Source organism: Cornus florida, unplaced genomic scaffold, assembly GCF_030987335.1.
Source record: "Cornus florida cultivar Cherokee Brave unplaced genomic scaffold, ASM3098733v1 CherokeeBrave_3.0.0_Hap2_Chr03, whole genome shotgun sequence".
Lineage (NCBI taxonomy): Eukaryota > Viridiplantae > Streptophyta > Magnoliopsida > Cornales > Cornaceae > Cornus > Cornus florida.
The window spans coordinates 41718375-41742142 of record NW_026775573.1 but is presented as its reverse complement, the minus strand read 5'-3'; positions in this window follow the sequence as shown (position 1 = coordinate 41742142).

Genomic DNA, 23768 nt, shown 5'->3' with positions numbered 1-23768 from the left:
CTCATTTTCCCAACCAATTTTATTCCCAACGTAAAACTAGAAGTCCCGCCTTTGAAAAGAAAGTTTTGAATGCTTTGGGCACTTTAGAGGCTAACACTCAATTGCTTCATTCTCACTCTCAATCTATTGCGAAGCTAGAAACCCAAGTAGGGCAAATAGCAAGCACTCTCAATGCAAGAGAGAAGGGAAAGATGCCTATAAATGCCCCACCTAAGCAACAATGTGTTGTGGAAACCCATTCCTCATCGGAAGGCCACACCATTGAACATGTTAATGCGGTGACTACCTTACGGAATGGTAAGATTGTGGACAACCAAGTTGGAATGTCCAATGAAGAGAGTGAACTGGTGCAACCTCAAGTTGTCACCTATCCCGTTTCACATCCCATTCATCCTTCATTACATATAAATGATCTTGTAAATGAGAAAGTCTTGAAAGATGTGTTTGAAAAAGAAGTTTTGAAAAATGATGTTGAAAAGGTTTTGTTGAAAAATGATTTGAAAACTTTTTGTGTTGAAGAGAGTTCAGAAGAAAATTTTGAAAAAGTGTTTGAACCAAAGGTTCCATTTTTGGATGCCTTACAAGGATCCATTTCAAAAGACAAGCAAAAGGCAAAAACCAATGAAATCATGGAAATGTTTAGGCAAGTGAAAGTTAATCTTCCACTATTGGATGCAATCAAGCAAATTCTGGCTTATGCCAAATTCTTGAAGGACTTGTGCACCTAAAAGCAGAAGAACAAGAGCCAAGCACCAAGAAAAGTGGTTTTGACTGAGCAAGTAAGCTCAATTTTGCAACATAACACTCTTCCAAAGTTTAAGGACCCCGGTTCACCAACTACATCATGCATTATTGGTGATCATATCATTAATCGGGCGCTTCTTGACTTAAGAGCAAGTGTTAACCTTCTTCCATACTCGGTTTATGTCAAATTGGGCCTAGGTGAATTGAAACCGATGTCGGTAGTTTTGCAACTTGCCGACCAATCAATTAAGAAGCCTGGGGGTATAATTAAGGATGTTTTGATAAAGATTGACAAATTCTTCTTCCCGGTTGATTTCGTTGTCATAGACACGGAACCGGTTCCCAATCCTAAGAGCCAAATTCCCGTTGTCCTTGGCCGTCCTTTCTTGGCAACTGCTAATGCTAACATCAATTGTAGCATGGAGATAATAAAGATCTCATTTGGCCACATGAAGGTGAAGTTGCATATCTTTAATCCCACACCCAATTCATTTGACAAATATGAAGGAAAGGTTAATGTTGTAGATAAATGTTATGATTTTCAATGTCAAGGAAATGAGCTTTTGTGTAAAACCAAAACTTCTAAAGGATCATCTTCAACCCTGCATTCTAAAAGTCTTGTTCCAAACTCTTGCTTTGAAAGGGCATGGAAGCCCAAAGGTTGTAATTGCATAGACAAGGGACCAAAGGTTCATTTTGAGCTTAGTCCAACAAGTTCTTCAAAGAACCATTTGTTGGGTGGAGTTCAAAACATCTATCACCCCAACAAGGAGGGGATGCATTATAAGATCTTTGATCCGGGCTAATAAAGCCCAATGTCTTGCTAGAGACGTTAAAGACTATCAAAGGCATTCGTAGAGTGTTAAAACCCTATTCCTCCCCTATTTCTATCTTTCATTTCATTTCTTACGAAGTCTAGATACTTGTTTTTGGTTCATATGCATTTCAAGGAACTTTAGTGAGGATTGCATAAGCTTTCATGACATTATTGAGCATTCTGCATAGTTCGATCGATCTCAAACATAAGTTTAATCGATCGAACTCCATTCTGCATCCAACACTTAAAATTTTTTTCGACCTGCAGAAACCTGCATCCAAATCACCTCTCTGTCCCATCATTCGAACTAACTCTTAGATCGATCAAGAGACCTTCGATCGATCCAACTTCCAAGTTCGATCGATCTCATAATTCAACACTTAGAAAAATTTTGAGCCTGCATCAACCTGCATATTTCAGCTCTCTGTCTGATCATTCGAAACATTCCAGAATCGATCAAGAAGTTTTTCGATCGATCTAACTTCCCGGTTCGATCGATCTCATGTTCCAACACTTAGCCAATTTTTTGAGCCAAAAACCTGTATACTTTTGTTCTCTGTCTGATTCATCGAACTCTTGTTTCGATCAATCTCAGCCTTCATTTCATTATTTTGACTTTAATTTGACTTTTCAAATTTTCAAAAATCCAAAAATATTTTCATTTTTGTTTTATTTTATTTTCATTTTATTTCATTTTATGTTATTTTTCAAAAAGTTTTCAAAAATCCAAAAATATCTTAATAAATTTTTAATTATTAATGTTTATTCAATTTAATTTACCTAAAAAAAAAAACCAAAAATATTTTATTTTATTTTCCAATTTTTAATTTTAATCCCAATTTTTAATTTTCATTTTGCAATTTTCAAAAAATTCAAAAATCAAAAAATAATTTGAAGAGGGTTCATTAAAGTTCGATCGATCATAGTTGAGTTTGATCGATCGAACTCTATCGGGAATGTTTTTAAAATAGAACTGAGGGTTTGCAAGATCGATTACAAAGATCGATCTAACTCACCCTCATTCTCAAGCCCTAACCCCTCTTCATTGCCGTCACTGTCCAATCACTTCACCATCTCCGGCGAAGCTTTTCGGCGAGTTTCCAAGCTTCGCATCTCTTTCTCTCATCTCGGATTCCATCTTTCCCTCTTCGTATCCACTTCTCTCCTTCGGTTGAGGTAAGACCCGAGTATCTCATGTTCATTTAAGCTTCAATCTCATCCATACATGCTCTATGTGTTGAATCCAAGCCATTTTTTTGATGAATCCGCCATTGATGAGCCTTTGAAGCATTGTATATATATGTGTATATACGTGTATATGTTTTGTAGATATTTTGAGATTTGTTTAGAATTGTTGAAGTTTGGGCCTCTATTTGTGATGGATATTTGTTGATTTGATGTGTTGTTGAGCCCACGAACACGTTCGTGTGGGCCCCATGTTCCAAAGTCACAGATTTGTGACTTTTGAGTTTTCAATGTTGCACAGTTCAATCGATCGAACTAGTATCTCCGATCGATCAAAGTTGTGAGATCGATCTCACTTACTTTCAATCGATCCAACTTTTGTGATCGATCTCACTTCTTTTTATGATCGATCGAACTTCACAGATCTCACACACACACTTCATTCATCATATCTTATGTTCATGCTATCATATCTATGCCCAATGCCTGTGATATTCCATATTGGATGTATCTCATATTTATATTGTTTAGCATGTTTCATATTCTACCACTTGCATAGATTCATGTCATATTTGTTTTGTCTATTTTATTTGACATACATAATTCTATTTCGTGCTTTTAAATTTCTTATTCTAGCACTAACTTCCATTGTAAGTTTTTCTTTTTGCAGGCCATGGTAAAGAGGAAGACCGTTGCCAATAGGCAACACGGGCCCACCCGACATACTAGGCCACGGATAGATGAGCCAGCAGATCCCTCTAATGCACAGCGGGAGCCAGCACAGGCTACCCCACCTCAGTCACCATCTCATAAGCCTGAGGATGACCACATACCATCCACTTCTACAGCTCATCATGCTTTCACTCCATCACCATCTCCACCGCATCATGGAGCTAAGCATTCACATATACCAACTCAGCTTGCTCAGCCAGCTCATCTGGAGCGTGATAGGCCATGCCTCGATATGCGCGCATGACACTTAACCATGAGTCCGAGTTTGACACGGCCTTCTTCTCTAGATCGGTGCTGACCCGATCCGCCTACCATGATATTATTTAGAGGAGCCAGCACAGGCTACCCCACCTCAGTCGCCATCTCATGAGCCTGAGGATGACCACATACCATCCACTTCTGCAGCTCATCTTGCTTTCACTCCATCACCATCTCCACCGCAGCCCCGAGCTGAGCATTCATATATACCACCTCAGCCAGCTCAGCCAGCCCATCTGGGGCGTGATAGGCCCACATCTCAATATGCACGCATGACACTCGACCATGAGTCCGAGTTTGACACGGCCTTCTTCTCTCGATCGGTGCTGACCCGATCTGCCTACCATGATATTATTCAGAGGGGCCTAGCCACTATTCTTGCCCCTGTTACAGAGCCGGTCTACCCACGGCTAGTTCGATTGTTCTACCAGAACATCGGACCATCGCCGCTTACCATAACAGAGATGGTCACTTCTGTCGATGGCCATCCAATCACCATTACAATGGACACTTTAGTCCGCTCTTGCCGCTGTCCACACAGATGCCCTCCAGAGCTTCAGGACACATATCTGAGGCTATTCAGGCCTTCATATGCCGACATGGCAGTTTTCCTCATAGGTCACCATACCAGTGGCGAGACCTTCGCCACCCCGGACATTCCTTCCCGACGACCTATGGTTTACTGATTCCATTCTTTATCAGAATATATATATGGCAGGGCACAAGATTCAGAGGAGGGGTGATTATCTGACAGCCCTTTACTCTTTCTACATCGGGCACTGGGTGTCTATTCCCGCGCTCATCTGGAGCATGATGAGGAAGCTGTATAACGAGTACATCAGCAAGGAGACGCCCGGATGGGCTAAGTCTCTCCCTTTCAGCCACCTCATCACCCAGATCTTCATCGTTCAACGCTACCCCATCCATCCTCGGGAGCACCCCGAGACAGGTTCCTATCACTTCCTCAGGAAGGACTGGAACAAGAGCTACCGCTCTATTATTACCAGGCTACAGGACCACGTGGTATTGGCTGTAGCAGAGTTAGAGCTAGAGGAGGCCCATGCACAGGCAGAGGCACCAGCACCAGCACCAGCAGAGGCAGCAGTAGCACATCCCGCAGCGGACGACGCACCAATTGATTGAGCTGCCAAGTATTTAGATAAAGACTTAGAGCGCCCTGCAGACGATGCAGAGTAAGACTCTCCAGCCAGGTCGCCCATTCATAAGCAGGAACAGACTCAGGAGCTTTCTTATAATTCATCTATGTTTGTGACTCCAGATATGAACCCTGGCTTTGGAGTATGTCTGCAGACACTTGAGGATGCTGTTGTTGCCATCCGAGCTGATCTCACAGCCCATAGAGCTGATTTTGCTGCCTTCCGCACGGATGTTGCGACCATGTTCAGAGATCTATCCAGAGACATCCGTGGAGCCAGACCTGCCCGTCCTACCTCATCTTCCTAAGCTCCCAGTCCATTCTATCTTATGATCCCTCTCTCCTTTTAATACTTTACTATTGTCACTGTACACTATTATTTTTACAGTCGGTCTGTCGGCTTTAATATTTTTGTTGTACCTGTACTTTATCCGTTTTATATATAACTTTTTTTGCTATGGATGTCATATGATTGTATTCTCATATTTGTATGTTTGACTCCATCAGGTGCATCATAGTGACTTCAGTGAGAGAGTGCTACCCAATTTCCAGGATCTCCCTTATACCTCTCTCATTTCTTTATCTGTTTATCCCATTTACACTTGCATGTTCACTGTGCACTGATTATCCCATTTTGTTATCTGATAAGTTTATCCAAGTGCCAATTTTCAGGACCACAGTTCATCCCAAGTTTGGGGGGGGGGGGGGGGGGGGCATGCCACCCACTTCGGAAACTTCAGTCCCAATCATTCTTGCTTAGTTGTACTGGTATACTCTTTCCTTTCTTCTCGTTGCACATTGAGGACATTGTGTCATTTAAGTTTGGGGGGACTGGTGTTTTACAGTGTTAGTTTTAAATTCAAATTTTGAGCATGACTTGTGTATTTGAGGGATATTTCTATGATTAGTCCATATCTAGCTATGATTTTGATCTTTTGAGGACTATATTGCTTAAAATTTAAAAAGTGCTTGACTTGAGAGTCCAATACTCCTTGTATGCCTTATGAATGCCATTTAGGAGTAAATTTTTCGAAAAATTGATATCATACTTGCACCTGTTGTCCATATTATCTTGATTTTGTGATTGTTTTGAGATTCATTCTAGGATTCTACACTAGCACAGGTGCACACTAGCATTCATTTGTGGGGTACATGCTTAGTTGATTATTGAATTGGTTATATTCCAATTGGGCTAGTAGTGCACTGAAAGCTTTCATTCTTAATAAAGGTGGATAACAACCCCTTTTCACTAAGTAGCTGGGATTCTTGCCTCATTAAGCATTGAATTTCTCGCGCCGAAAGGTGGAGGGCCCAAACTTTAGGTTAATAATTGAATACAAAAAAAAAAAAAAAAAAAAAAAAAAAAAAAAAAAAAGCAAAAGCAATAAAAAAAGTGAGGACTTCTCCCAAAAGGTAAGAAGTGGGAAGTGATTAGATGGTTGTTGTCTTGATTTGTAGCCTAGTTGATTTGAGCTTGTAAGTCCGTAGGGGTATTTGAATGCCTAATACCCCAAAGCCGTCTGGTTTGGGAGTCATTGACCTAACGCTCGACCTCATGAATGCCTAGAAAGCTTAATAGATCAACACATTGCACCATACTTCCATCTTTGATCCTATAAAAAAAACAAATCGAGTGAAAAGACTAAGCGCACCTAGGACAATAAAGCTTTAATAAAAGGTTCAACTTTTTGTCTTGATGATCGGTACTAGATTTGTGTGCTAGTTTGAGGGTAAGGATGTGATTAATTCTTTAGTTGGCTAAGATAGCAACACATTTGATGCCGGTCTACTCAAAAGGATTCTAGAGTTGTTTTGATTTGGATGATCATTTTCTTGATATTTGGAGGACCATACTTGTTTGTTTGATGTTGAGATTTTGGGAGATTGCTTGGAAAGGTTTGAAAAATTGCATACTTGAGGTAGTTTTCTCCCAATGCTTGTTTGCAATATTGGTGACTCTTTTGAAAGAATGAGCTTAATGTTTGTGGGTACCATTTCTAGAAACCCTCACGAGATTTCACTCGTCCATTAGGGGTAACCTAGGGGTTCAAAAAGCCTTGTTGCATATGCTAAGTGCAATTGTGTTCCCTACGAAAGTGGCATTATCCATTTATTGTTTTCTACTTCATACTTGTATAGTTGTTTATTTCATTCCTTTACTTTTTAGTTCATTGCTATGGACCAGTAATATTTAAGTTTGGGGGTGTGATGAGCGCTGAAAATTGCGTATTTAAACCCCTTAAGCTTAGGCATTCTAGTACCTTTATCTATCTTACTTTACCGTTTTAGATTGATTTCATATTATTTCCTTTTTCAGGCACTTATCCCGAAAAGAAGCTAACTTAGCCAAATAAGAGCTTAATTGAAGCAATTCTGGGATTAAACAAAGAAAGGAGCAAAGTGGAGAAAGAACGAAGCAAATAAAGCCAAAGGTGGGAAGCAGCAAAGTTCGATCGATCCAAGTTCAAGGTTCGATCGACCGAACAATGATCGATCTCAGCACTTCAAGATAGATCCAAGCCTTAGCCCAAAAGCATAAAGTCCCAAAAGTTTGATCGATCCAACACCATCCTTCGATCGATCGAACACTTTTGTCCTTATTCAAATGATTGATCATATCCATAGCTGTACCACCCACTAACCACTTTTATCATTTTCCCATAAATATCTCTCCAAAATATCTCGGATTTGTCTTTTCCCAAAAAGCTCAACCAGTTGGATCGATCCAGCCTAAGTTTGATAGATCTCAGCCAGTTCGATCGATCCAAGTCCAAGGTTCGATCTATCAAACTTCCTCTAGTGCGAAAAAGTTAAAATTCCATCTCATTGAAAGTTCTCTTTTATCCAATCATTAGGGAATATTGTGTGCACGACCCCAGCTCATTTTGGGTGTCATTTTGACTTACCTATATAAGGATAAGGATTGCTTTTTACAAAATGAGCCAACATTATTTTCATATCATCTCTTGGAGAGTAAGCTTAGAGGAGGAGGAGGCTAGAGACACCATAGGAGACTTTTCATCAACAAGGAGCATATTTCAACCATAGAATTAGCCCTTGAGGTTTGGAGCAACATCACCATGAGTGGCTAGACATCCTCTTAGGGCTAGAGTTACCCAAGCATGCTTTCTATATCTTAATCTTGTGTATTATTGAGGGATTAGTGTTGTAATTGATGTTTTGACACTTTAATATATATAGATCTTGTTTATTCAATGATTTATGTGGTTTAATGCTCCCAATTGATCATTTCATTCAATCCATATGTCTATGTATGCTAGAATAGATGTTCATGTGCTTGTCTCTAGATTTTGTGTTATTGATGCATGTCTATGTGTATTGATGCTATAGATTTGGAGATTGTCAAAACATAGTGCTTAAAGGAATGCTTTTGTGATTCTCTTGATGGTTCATACTTATCTCTTGATGGATTGTGCCTCTCCCCTAGTTTATTTTCATTCTAGTAGTATAGATGTAGTGTAGTTGTAGCATAGTGTTAAATGGGAGGACAATCTATGCTTGTTGTTTGATGATCCAAGCTTTTGAATGCAAGTAGCATATGTCTCTAACCTTGTGTTGTATTTGGATTGTGAGCTTAATGGAAAATTTAATGACTTGTTTTGATCTATTGTGCCTTTCACATGTTATTTAGACAATATATGCTTCATTGCTTAGATATATTGTGCCTTTCACATGATGGTTAGACAATATATGCTTAACTAATCATCCTTACTTGTTGAATCAACCAAACACACACACACCAATATTGCAACACACCATTTGCCCTCATTAATCACTTGTCAATGATATAGAAATGTATTGGTTGGTGGTGATCTCTAAACCCCAAGATCTCTCTCTCTCTTACTTACTCTTAATTACATTTTTGCTATCACTTAGTTTAATTTAGTTGCTCTTTAATCAACCAACCAACCAATTGTTTGATCACTCGACCTACTAGCCCTAATAACCATTCCACGACATTGCTTGATCCTCACAATCCCTTGGGACGATCCCTACTCGCCCTAGCTATATTTATAGTGAAAGGTAGTAGTGGCTTCCATAAATGTAAAACTCTTGGCCCTCACCTTAATGCAAACACTCATCAAGCTTGGCAGTTGTGCGGCAAACACCGGCCAGTGGTCCTTTATTTGAAGGAGATAATTACAATTTTTGGAAAGATGAGAGCCTATTTGTAAAATTCTGGTGATAAAACTTGGGCGATAGTTGAATCTGGCTATACACCACCTATAGTAGATACAACTGTGGATGGTAAAATAGTCAAAGAGTTAAAAGATACTTTTGCTTTTACTACTATTAAAACTGAGCATAATGATGCTAATGGCAAAGCTTTATATTCAATTATTAATTCTGTTGTTCCATCTTAATATGCTAGAATTTCTGAATGTAAAACAGCTATATAAGTCTGGGATATTTTGCAGGTTACTCATAAAGGAACTTCAATGGTGAAGTTGTCCAAAATTGAGATGATTTCTCATAAATTTGGAAACATCGTGATGAAAGAAGATGAATAGGAATAAAGGAAAAGCAATGAAAGTTTTTATGTCTGAAAATTATACTTTAAGTGATAATGATTCTCCTCAGGATGATACTAATGATTTTTCTTATATCGTTTTTCTTGAAAAAGGTCCTCATATTGTTACTTTATCTGACTCTAATATTTCAGATAATAAAGACAATGAAGTTCATAATGAATAAGTGCAAGAGGCTGAAAAGGACGATGAAAGATTGAAAAAGATTGTAAAAGTAACCATGAAAGTAAAACAGGCAATCAATAAGCTAGCAAAGGAGCTTATCCAAGCAAAAGGAGAGAATAGAGATCTAAAGAAATAGATTGATGAAGGCAAAAGGAAAGCTTTTGAGAGCAATTCTGTCATCACTGAGCTTGAGAAACAGATTATCATTCTTGAGGATAAAGTAAGTATTGATAACTCATTAAAGGAATTTCTTGCTTTGAAAAATGATTACCTTGAAATTGAATTGAAATTTAAACAAGATAAATTGAAAGGATTCAATATGAGTCAAAACAGTTTGAATAAAATAATCAACATGGGTAAGGATGTAAATGATAAAACAGGGTTAGGATTTTCTAAAGGTTCTTCTAGTAATCAAGGTAAAATAACTTTTGTTAAACCTGCTATTATGCCTAAACCATGTTTGTTTGATGCATCACATTCTGAAATGTCTTATATGCCTAAACTGTTACATTACACTTTCTGTGGTAAGACTGGACATACGTATCACTCATGTTTTTAATGGAAAAAGAAAAAATAAACTTGGTAAATTCATTCTTAGAATTTTCAAGCTAAGAAAAAAGGTGTTTTCTAAAAAGAAAAAGAATTTTGTGCCACATAAGTTTTCTAAAGCTGTAAATTTGCCTAAGAAAGAAGTAAAGAATGAGACAGAATTTCATGAAGTAATAGTAAAGACTGTTTGGATCAAAAAGACTGATTTGATTAATTTTGTGCCTGTTGAGTCCTTGGAACTAAATTCCAGAAGGACTTCACCTTCAAACTAAGTCCTACAAACTTTTGTGATCATGGCTTGTGCTTAAAAGATTTTTTTATTCTTATTTTTTTTTGCCATTGGATCACTTGTTAAGGTTTGGTTAGGGGTTTGAGTTTCTGATCATAATCTTCTTGATATACATGTGAAAATTCTTTTGAAGAATTTATAATCTATTTTTGAATGCAAATTGAGACACATGATAATTTGAATAAAAATAGATTTTTGGTCTATAATCTATACAATGAAAGATAATTTGTATTGATTTGGGGATTTTTAGATTTGAATCTCTTAAGTTCATAGAATTTTGTGCACTAGTCCATCTTTGAAAAATTTGGTTGAAAATCTTTTGATCTATTGACTATGGTTTATTGTTCACAAAAGCTATGAAGGTTATTGTCTGAAAAAAATAAGAGCTTAAAAAAAAGTGAGAAAAAATATATTCAGCTTGAAAAGAAAGAGAAATTTGAAAATTGTTGAATACTTTGCTAAGGAAAAGGCTACCTTTTGAGATTTGATCGAAAACTCTCATTAAACTGTGAATTGAAGCAAAAAGTGGAGATAAGTTGAGTTGGAGAATTACTACTTACTCTTTAGAGTGAAAGCCGTCTTACTTAAAAAAATTGCTCAAAACAAATTTATCTTGATGCTTTTTGATCAATAAGGTTTAAATAATGATCTGTTGAAATTCAACTGAAGATGGATCAGATTGGATTTCACACACACACATGAACTTGCTAGATTAATTTCTAAATTTTTTAGTAAAATTTGGAAGTTTGATTTCATGTTGTAATTACTCTCTGAGATTTGAAATCATTTGAAAACTCTGTGGAGTCAAATATTTGTTCTCTGAGATATTTTTAAAATTCTCTGTAAGGGTTTTGAATCATATGTTGACCGGATGATTTTAATGATTGGGGATTTTTGTTTTATTTCTAAAAAAAAAATCAAGAAAAAAATTGAAAAGTTTAAAAAAAATTCAAAAAGATTCTAATTTGTTTTTAGGTTTTTAGTTTGTTTTTTTTGATGTTTTTTAATCACCGATGTGTTAAAACATTTTTCTGGATGTGTTAGAAAAAGTTTTTTTTCAAAATTCACTTTGGATTCAAGACTGAGGGTCTTGAACCGGTTTAATGGGGGTGAACTGATTCAAGCAAGTCTATAGGCTAAGCCTAAACTGACTGCCCATCTTGAATCGGTTTAATAGGGCTAAACTGGTTCAAGAGCTCAGGATTTTGGGTTTTAAACATGCTGTTTGCCACATTTTTGCATAATCTCTCCATCTCTCTTGATCTTCCTCACTCCATATCACTTCACAACTCACATATAAATATCCATACACATTATATCATATTTTCGTCATTCATCCATGATATACAATTGATCATTACATGATAAATTTGAGATTAAAGACAAGAATTGAAATTCAAAATGGGTTTGAATGAAAGTTATGGAGTTTGGGCTTAAAATCTTAGAGGATTGGTTAAGTTTATGGGTTGATTGAAGAGATTGAAGCTTCATGGTGCTTGAGGGATACAATCTTACAATTGTTGATTGATTTTGGGAGAATTGAAGATTGAATCAAGCTTTTCTCTATAACACCTTTGGGGTTGCACACCAGGTGTTTGATAAAATTCTTGAAAGAAATTTCAAGCTTCAAAGTGAAAAAGTTTCTAAAGAACATAGCTCCTAAACTGTCTAAGGAAGCAAAGGTGAAAAGAATTGCACATCCGAGACCTCCAAAAAGGTCTCAAAGCAGCATCAACATACAAGAACCTTAAGTTCGTTCAACTGTTCCAAGCACTGCTCCAATGTGATATCCATCTGTTTCTAGCACCGGAAGGATTGAGTTTGATGAGTCATACTTCTATAATGAAGATGCTTGGAAAGTATTTCTCTCTGTTTACCAGGATGGTCTAATCAAGTTAGAGGGGAATGTCAATCTTCAAAAGCTTCAAGAGACAGCTGGACGCAATCTAGTGAACTACATCGAGTCACATGATTGGCTTTTCTTAATTAAGCTTGGCAAAAGCTTTAATTGTCCAGATATGGTTAGCTATTTCTACGTTAATATCCATGAGGTACATAATTCATACTTTATCATATCTCTTTTTGGAGTTGATTATACTGTTAACGAGAAGGATATTGAAACTATCCTAGGCTTTCAGGGCAGTCGTCAGTTGACTGGACATACTCTGCCCTTTGACGGTCATGGGTCCTGATTTTTCCCTAATTGTTCCAAAGATATGTGTGCCAAACTCTTCTTTGAATCAAGATAGTATTCCAGCTCGATTTCTGACAAATGAAGCTGCTTTCTTCAATTTATTTGCTATGGCAAATCTGGGCTACTTTGGGAAGAAAGATGAAATAAATCTTGAGCAGGCACAGGTTTTTTATTTTCTTGCTAATAATGAGACTATTCTGCTTGTATGCTATATTGTGCAGCTTATGATATCTCATTATAAGGAAAACTCGCGCAAGTATTCTTCTTTTTTTCCAATGATTATCATGGAAATCTTCAAGAAGAATAATGTTCAGATTCCTTCTTGGGCTTATTATAAGCCTATCATGACTGAATTGGATCCTCGTGCTTTGAATAAGTGTAAGACTGCTTGGGAGAATGCTAGGAAGGCTCGGAGAACTATTAATGAGGGGTCGTCACAAGCTCCAGAGATTACTCAGCTATTTCCTCCAAAAGGAAATTTCACTAGAATAGATGCCAACGTTATGTATTCTCATCTACTGCAGCATTAGAATTCATTGTTTGACAAGATGATGGTTAAGATTCGTGATCTCATGAGAGGACAGCAGTCAGGGTTCCAGCTGAAGATGTCTATAGGCCCGCACCTCCAGATCCATCACTGAGAACTGAAGATGAGGACGGGGATGAGTATATAGATGAGGATGAGGAGGATGACGATGAGGAGGATAGTGGTGAAAAATGAAGAAGATGCTTTTCTGACTTAGTGGTTGAGAAGATAATGATGCTCACTTTTGTGTTTCTTTTAATCATGCATCATAACATCATACTCTTGTTCACATGTCATTATTTTTGGATATTCTTGGTATTTGCTTTAATGAATTGTTTGGATTGGAATTATCTATTCTCTTATTTATCTCCTATGCTTTAAGAATTTTTTACAAAAAAGGGGAGATCACAGTGAGATATTAAGAGGGAGAGATAGATATGATATATATATATATATATATATATATATATATATATTGAATTTCATCTAGATATATAGTTAAGGGGGAGTTTTTATAAATTTTTATTTATTAAACTTCACTAGTAGTTGTTGCTTGATAGTGTGCGGGAAATCAAGTCAAGAGAAAAATGGTCATATTCCGTGTTTCTGCCTTTGAACAAAAAATGTAATTTACTTTTCTGCTTTTGGGTAGGTTGCAAAAATTATTTTTAGGGTTTTGTTATGAAATTGCCAAAGGGGGAGATTGTGAGATATTATTTTATTTTTGGCAATTATTGTAGACAAAACAAATCCAAGTCGAGTTGTAATTCAAATTACTTGTTCTTAAGTTATCAAGTTCTACAGCGACTATAAAACTGGGAAGTTGTTCAAAGTTACCTTAATTATAGATCATTCGAAGAAAAAAGTAAGGAAAACACTTTAGGAAGAATTCTAAATAGGTTAGGACATTCTACACTTGGTATTCCATTCAAACTTACCATATACAGTGTGCCAAGCTCAAAAGAACCATATTTCAAGTTCTGGTAAAGTTGAACCTGTTCAGCACCTCTGAACTGGCTTAAGGCTTCTAGTTTGGATTCGACAATCCTTCTGCCAAACTTGAACCGGTTCAGCCCCTCTGAACCAATTCAAGGTGTCCTGTTTGGTTTACAACTTTTAGTTTCCTTTTCCAGAATTGTTTCCCAGTTGGTCTAGAATTGTACCAAGCCCTACGAAAATGGCGTTATCTATTTATTACTTTTTAGTTATAGTTGTTTAGTTGTTCATTTCATTTCTTTATCTCATAGTTCATTGCTAGGGACTAGCAATATTTAAGTTTAAGGGTGTGATAAGCGCTGAAAAGTGCGCATTTAAACCCATTAAGCTTGAATGTTCTAGTACTTTATTCTATCTTATTTTTCCATTTTAGTCTAATTTCATCTTATTTCCCTTTTTAGGCACTAATCTCCAAAATAAGTTAATTCAGCAGAATTAGAGCATTAAAATAAGCAATCTCAAGCTTAAAGGAAGAAAGGAGCAAAATGGAAGCAAAGTGGTGAAAGAAGCTCTCCATGATTTATCGAACCCAAGCTCCGATCAATCTCACAGTGATCGATCCAACCATGCCATGATGGATCGAGCCTTTTGTCCTTTCCTTAGAAAAATATCTTGTTCGATCGATCCAACATTTCCTTCAATCAATCGAACCCCTTTTGATCTTATCCTCATCTACCAATTTTTTCCTTTTTCCAAAAATATCCCAGCCTTGTCATTATCCAAAAAGTATGCCGCCAAGGTTCGATCGATCCAAGCAACCTCGTGATCGATCGAACTACCTTAAGTTAAGTGAAAAGTTGATTTCAAGCCAAATTAAATGTGTGCTCGTGATGCAATCATTTGGAGGTCCTAGTACACGAGGTCTGACCATTGGGTGTGACACTTGAGCTAATTATATAAGGATTTTGGCTATTTTGAGTAAAGAGGTTGGTTAGTTAAAGAGGCTTGGCTAGAGATTAGAGAGAGAAACTATACAAATTGGGAAAGTTCTTCCTCACATCTAAGGTTTTTACCAAGAGCATAAGAGGAGGAAGATGAGCTCTACCATAGAGATAGCCCTTGAGGGTTGGATGACAATATCAATGAGTGCCTACACCATTTCTTAGGGCTAGAGATAGCCCTAAGCATACCTCCTAGACCTTGACGTTTGTAATTAATGGGGATTGGTGTTGTATTTCTTATCTTGACATTTGATATATATATATAAATCTCGTTTATATAATGATTTATGTTGTTTAATACTCCAATTGATCATTTAATTCTATTCATATGTTTATGTATGCTAGAATGAATGTTCATGTGTTTATCTCTAGGTTTTGTGACATTGATGCATGTCTATGTGTGTTGATATTATGAATGTAGTGATGGTTAATGCATGGTCCTTAAATGGAATGCTCTTATGGTTTATTTGATGGTTCATACTTATTTATTGATGGATTGTGCCACCTCCATACCTTAATTAGTTTAATTTTCGTGTCACTAGCCTAGTTATAGTGTAGTTGCCTTACTTTCTTAGATAGGTGGACAATCCACTCTTGTTGTTTGATGTTCCATGCTTATGAATGCAAGTAGTATATTTCTCTAATTTATTGAGTGTGCATTGATTGTGGGCTTATGGAATGATTAATGGCTTAATTTGATATGTTGTGCTATTCACTATATTGGTTAGACAATGTATGCTTACTTGGCCATCCATGATAATATTTCAATCAGTGGCACACACTTTCATTTGCAACACATATTCCCCCTAATCCATCAAATATTGAATGTCTAGGAAGGTAATGCTTAGTGGTGAACTTTATGACCTAAAACTTCTTTCTTATATTCTCTACACCTTACTTACTTTAGTTGTTTTACTTTGCATTTGTTCAATTTAAATTGTAGTTTAACTCAACCACAAACTATCTTTTGATCACTCGACTTACTAATTTAACATTGTTTTCACAAAAATACCATTCACATCCCTTGGGACGATTCCTACTCACTCTAGCTATATTAATAGTTAGTAGTAGTAGTAGCATTCTATAAATTCAAACTTGGCCACACTACACACTTTTTAGTGCAATTTGGGTGCATACCGCGACAATCACACTAGTAGACAACAATTTCCTATTTTGACTTGTCTGCTCCTTTCTTTTTACTCAGTTTACTCCACTTCATTGTCTAGTAGGAGCTTTCGAACTAATTTCAATAGGTAGTCTTTTCCTTAGCAAAAATTTTTTGCATTATTTTGATTTATCTTTTCTTTTCATGCTGAAATTTTCAATTTTTTTTTTTTTTTTTTTCAAACACATGCTCTATTTTTTATTTTTTATTTTTTATTTTATAATACAATATCCTTTATAGTTTTTATAAGCAATATGACCTAGTCAACTTCTCAATGATTTCTAATTAAATTTCTCATAATTGAATTAGTGCACATGAAAAAAAAAAAAAAATTACGAACTCAAGAGACTTATCTCTAAAAATAAATAAAGAAACCAAATTGTCTTTCAGCGTATAAATTACACATCAAGAACATTTTTCATCAAATAATTATATGTCCCAATTTGCATTAAAAAATAATGAATTCAAAAGAAATAATTATCACTCATGTATTGACGGAAAAAAAAAACATAATCATTACTTTCTCATGAAAGCAAAAAAACAAATCAAAAACCAAATTCTAAACTACAAGATATAGTCCAATGGAAACAATATATTCATCAAAGTATAATCCATGACCATAAAACCTCTTTAGAATTTATTCTGGGGTTTTACATCCAATGAACTATTGGAAACAATTTTCATAGCATCAATAGGTACAAACAATTTCAAATCATCTTTCTTTACCCAAACAACTTTTACCTTCAAGAACATTCTTTTTCATATGTGAATTCCTTTCAGTATTTTATTCCAATTATTTTGCTTTCTAGCATAAAACCTACTATGTACAAAGGAATTATAAGCATGAAATTCAGAAAAAAGAATTATCCCTTCTCTTCTTTTAGCAATAATATTGATTATGTCCAGTTCTACTATAATAAGAACAATATAAAGCACATTAGATACCTTCTTAGCATGCATAGGCTCAACAAAAATTTTAGGCTTAACAATAGGCACATTCAAGTTCATGGATTTAACAAAAACAGTTTGAACCTTTTTACTAGATGAAGCCTCATTAAAACCTAATTTAGTTTTATCATCCACATGCTTACCAACACTAATCATCTTAACAAGCTTGATTTGCCCAGAAGTAAAATAAATTAATTTTACTTGTAACTTTTTCAATTCAAGCTTAAGAAAATTAAATTTTGCAATAAAAGATTCTCTAGCAGAATTTGCACAACTTACCTCGCTCTCGAGCATTTTTATTTTACCTTGAAGATTATGAATTTCAACTTTGTTCTCCTCAAGCAATTTATGTTTTTGCTCATCTCATTCTTCAAAGTATCATTCTCTTTTTTCACCAGATTTAGTTCATCTTGTGATTGAACATTGCCTCAAAAAATTTCAATGGATTGTTTTTACTCGGTTTTTCTTCAATTTTCTTATCATCTGAATCATAAGAACTAACCTTATTCAACGTCCCAAATTTAGTAGAATCTCCTACACAAGAAGAAGAATTATTAGCAGTATCATTATCAACATGAGCAAGAAAATCACTAGAAGCACCTTTCTTATTTTTCTTATCTCCTAGAATTTCTACAGAATTTCTATGTATGTCTCCTATATGGAAAAGGGAACTTTAGGGCTGATCTTTTATTATTTAAAAGGGGGTCCTCTACAACTTTGAATTATCATACAAAGGAACTTGAGGCTAAGATCAGAAGAGAAGCATTCAGAAGTAAGGAAGGGATCAATCCATGGCGGTGAAGATATCTTCCTCAAGTATGAAGAATTCCACTCTAGTCATGCTTGGCTAAACACTTTGCTAGGGTTGTGATGTAGCCCTAGCTTAGCACACTAGTTTGATTGCATTTAATTATTGGAGAACAATTTTTATCATGCATGATTGTGTAATCTATAGGGCTTTTAATTGACTTTTCAATAAGAATCAATTTTAGAGTTTTAATTCAATTACAAATATTTTTCTATCTTGTCTTAGATATTTTAATCTTGTGATTGAACACAACTCATTCACTTCTTGTAGTTATGAATGAGATGATTACACAATGATATTTCTTTGAATATAATGTTAGAGATTTGATGGATTATACCTAGAAAAGATAGACCATACTACACCCTAGAGTAAAGTTGATAGGTAGGTGGTTTATACCAATCGAAGATAGTCAATACTTAGCTTTAAATTATATTATTTTCTAGCTGAATTGATATGTGCTTGTAGCCATGATTAATTCTCTGTGCATGTTATTGTTGGGAAATGTGCAAGTTTTAAAAACTTTTCGAGAGATTTTAATACATAGATCTTGATTCATCACATAGAGACAAGTTTTATGTAAAAATAAAATATGATGTATCATTCAATTAACAGATTGAATACTTACATCAAATGTCTGAGTAAACCTTTAATTCTTTCCTCTAAAGTGAATGTTCTCACTTAATGTAGATCCCTTAGCAAGACGCCTTCTCCTTGGATCTCCATCTTCTTGATAATTGTTTTGCCTTTAGGAATCACTCATATGCCTCCATGAATGACCTTGGAAAATTAGGCTTGTGGGAGCCTCCATTAGATGAGAACATAAACTCTAATTTTCTAGAGAGAGAAAATATATTCCATTTTTCCTTCTACTCAAAATCACCCCTAAAATATACATAGACCATGTATATTTATAGGCAACATAAAGGTAAAGAAAAGGAAACAACTAATCCTTCTCAATCTCTAATTCATATGTCTCAAATCTAATATGATTCCAATATCAAGTTGGGCTATGAGTGAGAATCCTTTGGGCTTATTATTTTATTGGCTACAATGAATTAATAATTGGCCCGGTCCATGGACCCAATTCAATCAATTCATAAATTAATTTCTACTCCACTAAAAGAAATTAATTGAACTCCAATTAAATAATAAATAACTTCTAAGTCAATATTGCACTTTGACTCCTCTATAAATAATTAGTTATCAGATAAATAAAACCATCAATTCGACTACTTAATTAATATATTTATTTTGGTATCTTTGATTATTTCTGGCTCGATCACAATAAAACATTAGTTTGACAAAAATAATAATTTAAATAAATAAATATATAATAAATCATTTTGTCTAAAAACACACGAAGGCCTTCGAATTTACTTTGTGATCAACCATAATCAATACAAAATAAATACAAGTAACAATGATGCAAATATCGAAAATATAACCCTCTAACTATTAATTACACAACCACCCAAAGTGTCGGTCTAAGGATCCCGAAGAATCCGCCGAACAAATCAAAGTAATTATTAATTAATAAAAGAGTCTATAATTTTCTCATGCTTAAGAGTCAAATGCCATGACGGTGATAGGGAGCAATTGCATACAACGGCTCTCGCAATATATCTCAACCTAACGCGGATCTAGTTCAAATCTTAATTAATTATGAGTCCACCCATAATTACCGACTATGAACCATTTATGATTACTATTTATATATCATGCATTGATTCCCATCACATACATATATATAAATATCTCTTGTAATCAAATAGACACTATCAATTCTATAATGAATCGAAATATAATACATTGAATTCGCCAATTGTATAAAACATAAATATTTCAGAAACGTCAGGAACATATGTCACTTTAATCCAAACAGGAATTTTCTATGCCAGGGCATATAAATCCCAACAGCTCCCACTTGCCCTCATAGCCAATTCAAATTGCACCTAACTCCGATGTTATCAAGATGATGATCAAAATTATTGATCAATGACACATTTGATAATGGATCAACAAAGTTGTGTTCCAATGCAATGTTTTAACTACAAGTACATTTTCTTGCTGGACAATATCATGTAGAACATGATACTTCCTCTCAGTGTAACTTGTTCCTCTATAGAACATTGGGTCATTGGTTTGGACTACTTCTACACTATTGTCACAACATAGCTCAATACGCAGGCTAGTATACTCCACAACCTCTAAATCAATGAGATCAAACCAATAGGCTTCCTTTGCCGCCTTTAAGGCTGCAATATATTCCACCTGTAGGTTTGAGTCAGCAGTTGAAATCTGCTTAACAATCTACCAACTGATCTCCCTTCCATTAAGTGAACATACACTAAGTCATGAACCTCATAATATCTACTTCTGATTGAAAATCAGAACTAGCATACCTGACTAGGACCATATCATCACATCCATAAATGAGTATGATATTTTTGGTTCTCTTTAGGTGCTTAATGATATTTTTCACAACAGACCAGTTATTAAGTCCAGGGTTGGACTGATATCTACTGACTATCCCTACTATGTAACGGATGTCCTGTTTGGTATAGACCATGGCATATATGAGACTTCCATATGCCAAAGCATATAGTTCAAGTCTCATTAACTCAATCTCCTCTGCTAGTCTTGGAAAACTACTTACTAGAGAGAGCAATCCATATCAATAAAATAAGAACTCATTCTTTGGGTTATGCATACCAAACCTGGTCAAAACTTTATTAATGTAGGATTATTAAGATAAGCCTATTTTCCTTTTAACCTGATCTTGCAAAAGCTTGATCCTAGGAATATAGCTTAAATCTTGAAAATCCTTCATTTAAAAGTAATTGAACAACTACCTCTTTATTGATAACAAAACTTCTACATCATTCTACATGAGTAGGATGTCATCAATATATATAGAATCAGAAAAATAATGACATTCCCTTGTACACTCATAATTTATTTACTAAGAAATCTTCTGGTATCTATTTGTAGATTAACTTGCCTTCTATAGGAGTCACTGATAAGCGCTGAATACTGTATATTCAAGCGCCCTAAATTACATTAACAAAGTCCATTAATTGATTATTTTATGTAGATTAACTCCATTTGCATGTTTTTATGCATTTTCAGGTTAAAGTGCAAAAAGGAAGCAAAAATGATGCCTTGTGGAATTTTGAACAAAAAAGGATGCCATTTCTGAATTTCTGGCAGCAGTGATCCTGACTTTTGTCGCCATTTTCGACCTAGCAAACTCAAGAACTGGACTTCCATCATAACATGAAAGATTTAGATCTCTGAATCAGCTTTCCAAATCTTCAAGCAGTTTATCATTCGGAGTTCGGAGCAGAGAGTTATGATCTTCTTAACAGAGGTACGCAGAACTGCCTGGCAGCACTGAAGTACTGCCTTTCTCCCCATTTTCGACCAACCAAACTTGAGAATTGGGTCTTCATCAAAACATGAAGTTTTTAAAGCACTGAATCAGCTCTCCAAATATTCAAATAGATCATCATTCGGAGTTCGGGGTACAAAGTTATAGCAGTTTTACCAAAGTAGGTCAGCGTTGAGCAAGAAGAGCATGTTGCACATTACACTAATTTAGAGTGCTCGAGACCACTTTTCGTGTGCTCGAAAATCAGGCAGATTACACTCGGAAATGGCTCATTTTCAGCCACTTGCACATTGGTTTCTTCAATGCCATCTTCCCTCTTTATGTAGTGGTTGGAGGTGTTCCTTGGAGGAAAGAAAGGGTTTTGTTGGAGAATAAAAGGCTACCAAAGGCCACACATTTGGTATGCTTCATTTTGGGAAAATAGAGGAGAGAGAAGAGAGCAAGGAAAGAGAGTTCTTCAAGCTAACAAAGGGAAGCTCGAAAATTGGAGATGGAGTTCAAGCTTCTTCTTCATTCTAAGGCTCCAATGGGTAACTAACTCTTCTTTTAGGGAGGTGATGAAGCCTCCCTTGTAAGCATACTCTAGTTTTGTTCTTAATTTGGGGAATGAAGTATGTATGTGGTATTTTTCATAAGCTAGAGCTCTACACATGTTGTAATGGATCTTAAATTCTATTAATGATTATGTTGAGTTTTATCATCTTGTTTTAGGTTATATTCTCTCATGATTTTATAGCTTGCATCTTCATAGTGGGAATGGAGATGAGATTATGAAATGGTTTTCTTGGCATGTCTTGTGAAGGTTTTGATAGTCCATTCCTAGGAACGATGAACCATACTACACCCTTAGTTTAATGTAATTAAGTAGATGGTTCATACCAACCGTGGATGGATTATACTTAGTCTTTGATTACATGTGCATTTACCATACAAAGTAAGGGATTTGATAGGCCATTCCTAGGGGATTATACTTAGATGGTTTATACTTAGCTCTTGATTGTATGAACTTCTTGAAGATAGTGTAGTTATCATGCATCTCTACATATCATGGTCATTTACATAAGTAGCTCCCCAAGTTAATTGTAAGCTAGCATGTTTATGAGGTGTGTGGTGGATTCATTTCCCTAGTCCTCTCCACCTAAGTTTCACTCCTTTTAATCTCCTTCCATTTATTATTTTATGCATCTTTACATTTCTAGCTTAGTGACAAACCAATCAACAACTCTTTATTACACCTTATCACTCTAAAATGACTCTAGACACTTAGGTTGCCATAGATTAGCGCAGTCCCAGTGGTTCGACTTACCCGACCAATAGCCCTATTTTACAATGATTCGTGCTATTGCGAAGGTTGATGTTAGTTGATCAACCGATCAATTTTTGGCGCCGTTGCCGGGGACTTGCAAACGGTTTAGCAACCAAAGTTTAGGGTTAAATTTAGTTTGATTGTGCATATTGTGTCTTGTGAATATTCCTTGTGTGTTTTGATCATCTTCGTGTTGTAAGATTCTAGGGACTCGAAGCTCGCCGTGGGATTGCTAGCAAATTGTAAGTCTAGAGGACCCCAGGTAAGTCTCGTGACACCTAGTTTCAAATTGTGAATATCGTGCATGTGTTAAGCTTAGAAGTAGATAAATTACAAGCCCTTGTCGAGGCTATTTCAATTGTGTATTTTCAATTCCAAGCATCGGTCCTTGTCATGGCCATTTATTTTCTGTCTTGATAATTGAGGAGAAAGGGAACATCGTATGTGGAGTTGATGATAAAGATTTGTTGTGATGATGTTGTTGTGAATTGTTGATGTTTGGCCGTAGGTCACTCTCTCTACCCACACTCGACTCGCCTATTAATATAAATTCACTTGAAAGAACTCTTAGACCGAACCTTAGGGAACCCACTCTTACAAGGGACCTGGAAACTGAATTCAATATAATGGGGGATAACGTAGGAAATCCGGGGAATGAAAGGGCTGAAATTCCTAATGTAGAACCAATGACTCTTAGAGATCATTTCATTCCTACCACCTATGCTTCTCCTTCTTGTATAGTGATGCCAAACATCGATGCAGCTCAATATGAGATCAAGTCTAGTACCATTCAAATGCTTCCATCATTTCATGACTTTGATAATGAAGATCCATATAAGCATCTTGATGAGTTCCTTGAAATCTGTTCGACCATCCGGTTGAGAGGTTTTCCAGACAATGCACTTCATCTCCATCTTTTCCCATTCTCCCTAAAGGATAGGGCAAAATATTGGTTGAACTCCCTCGCTCCCAACTCTATTACTTCTTGGGCTCAATTGCAACAAGAATTTCTTAAGAAGTATTATCCGGTGAGTAAAACCAACAAAAT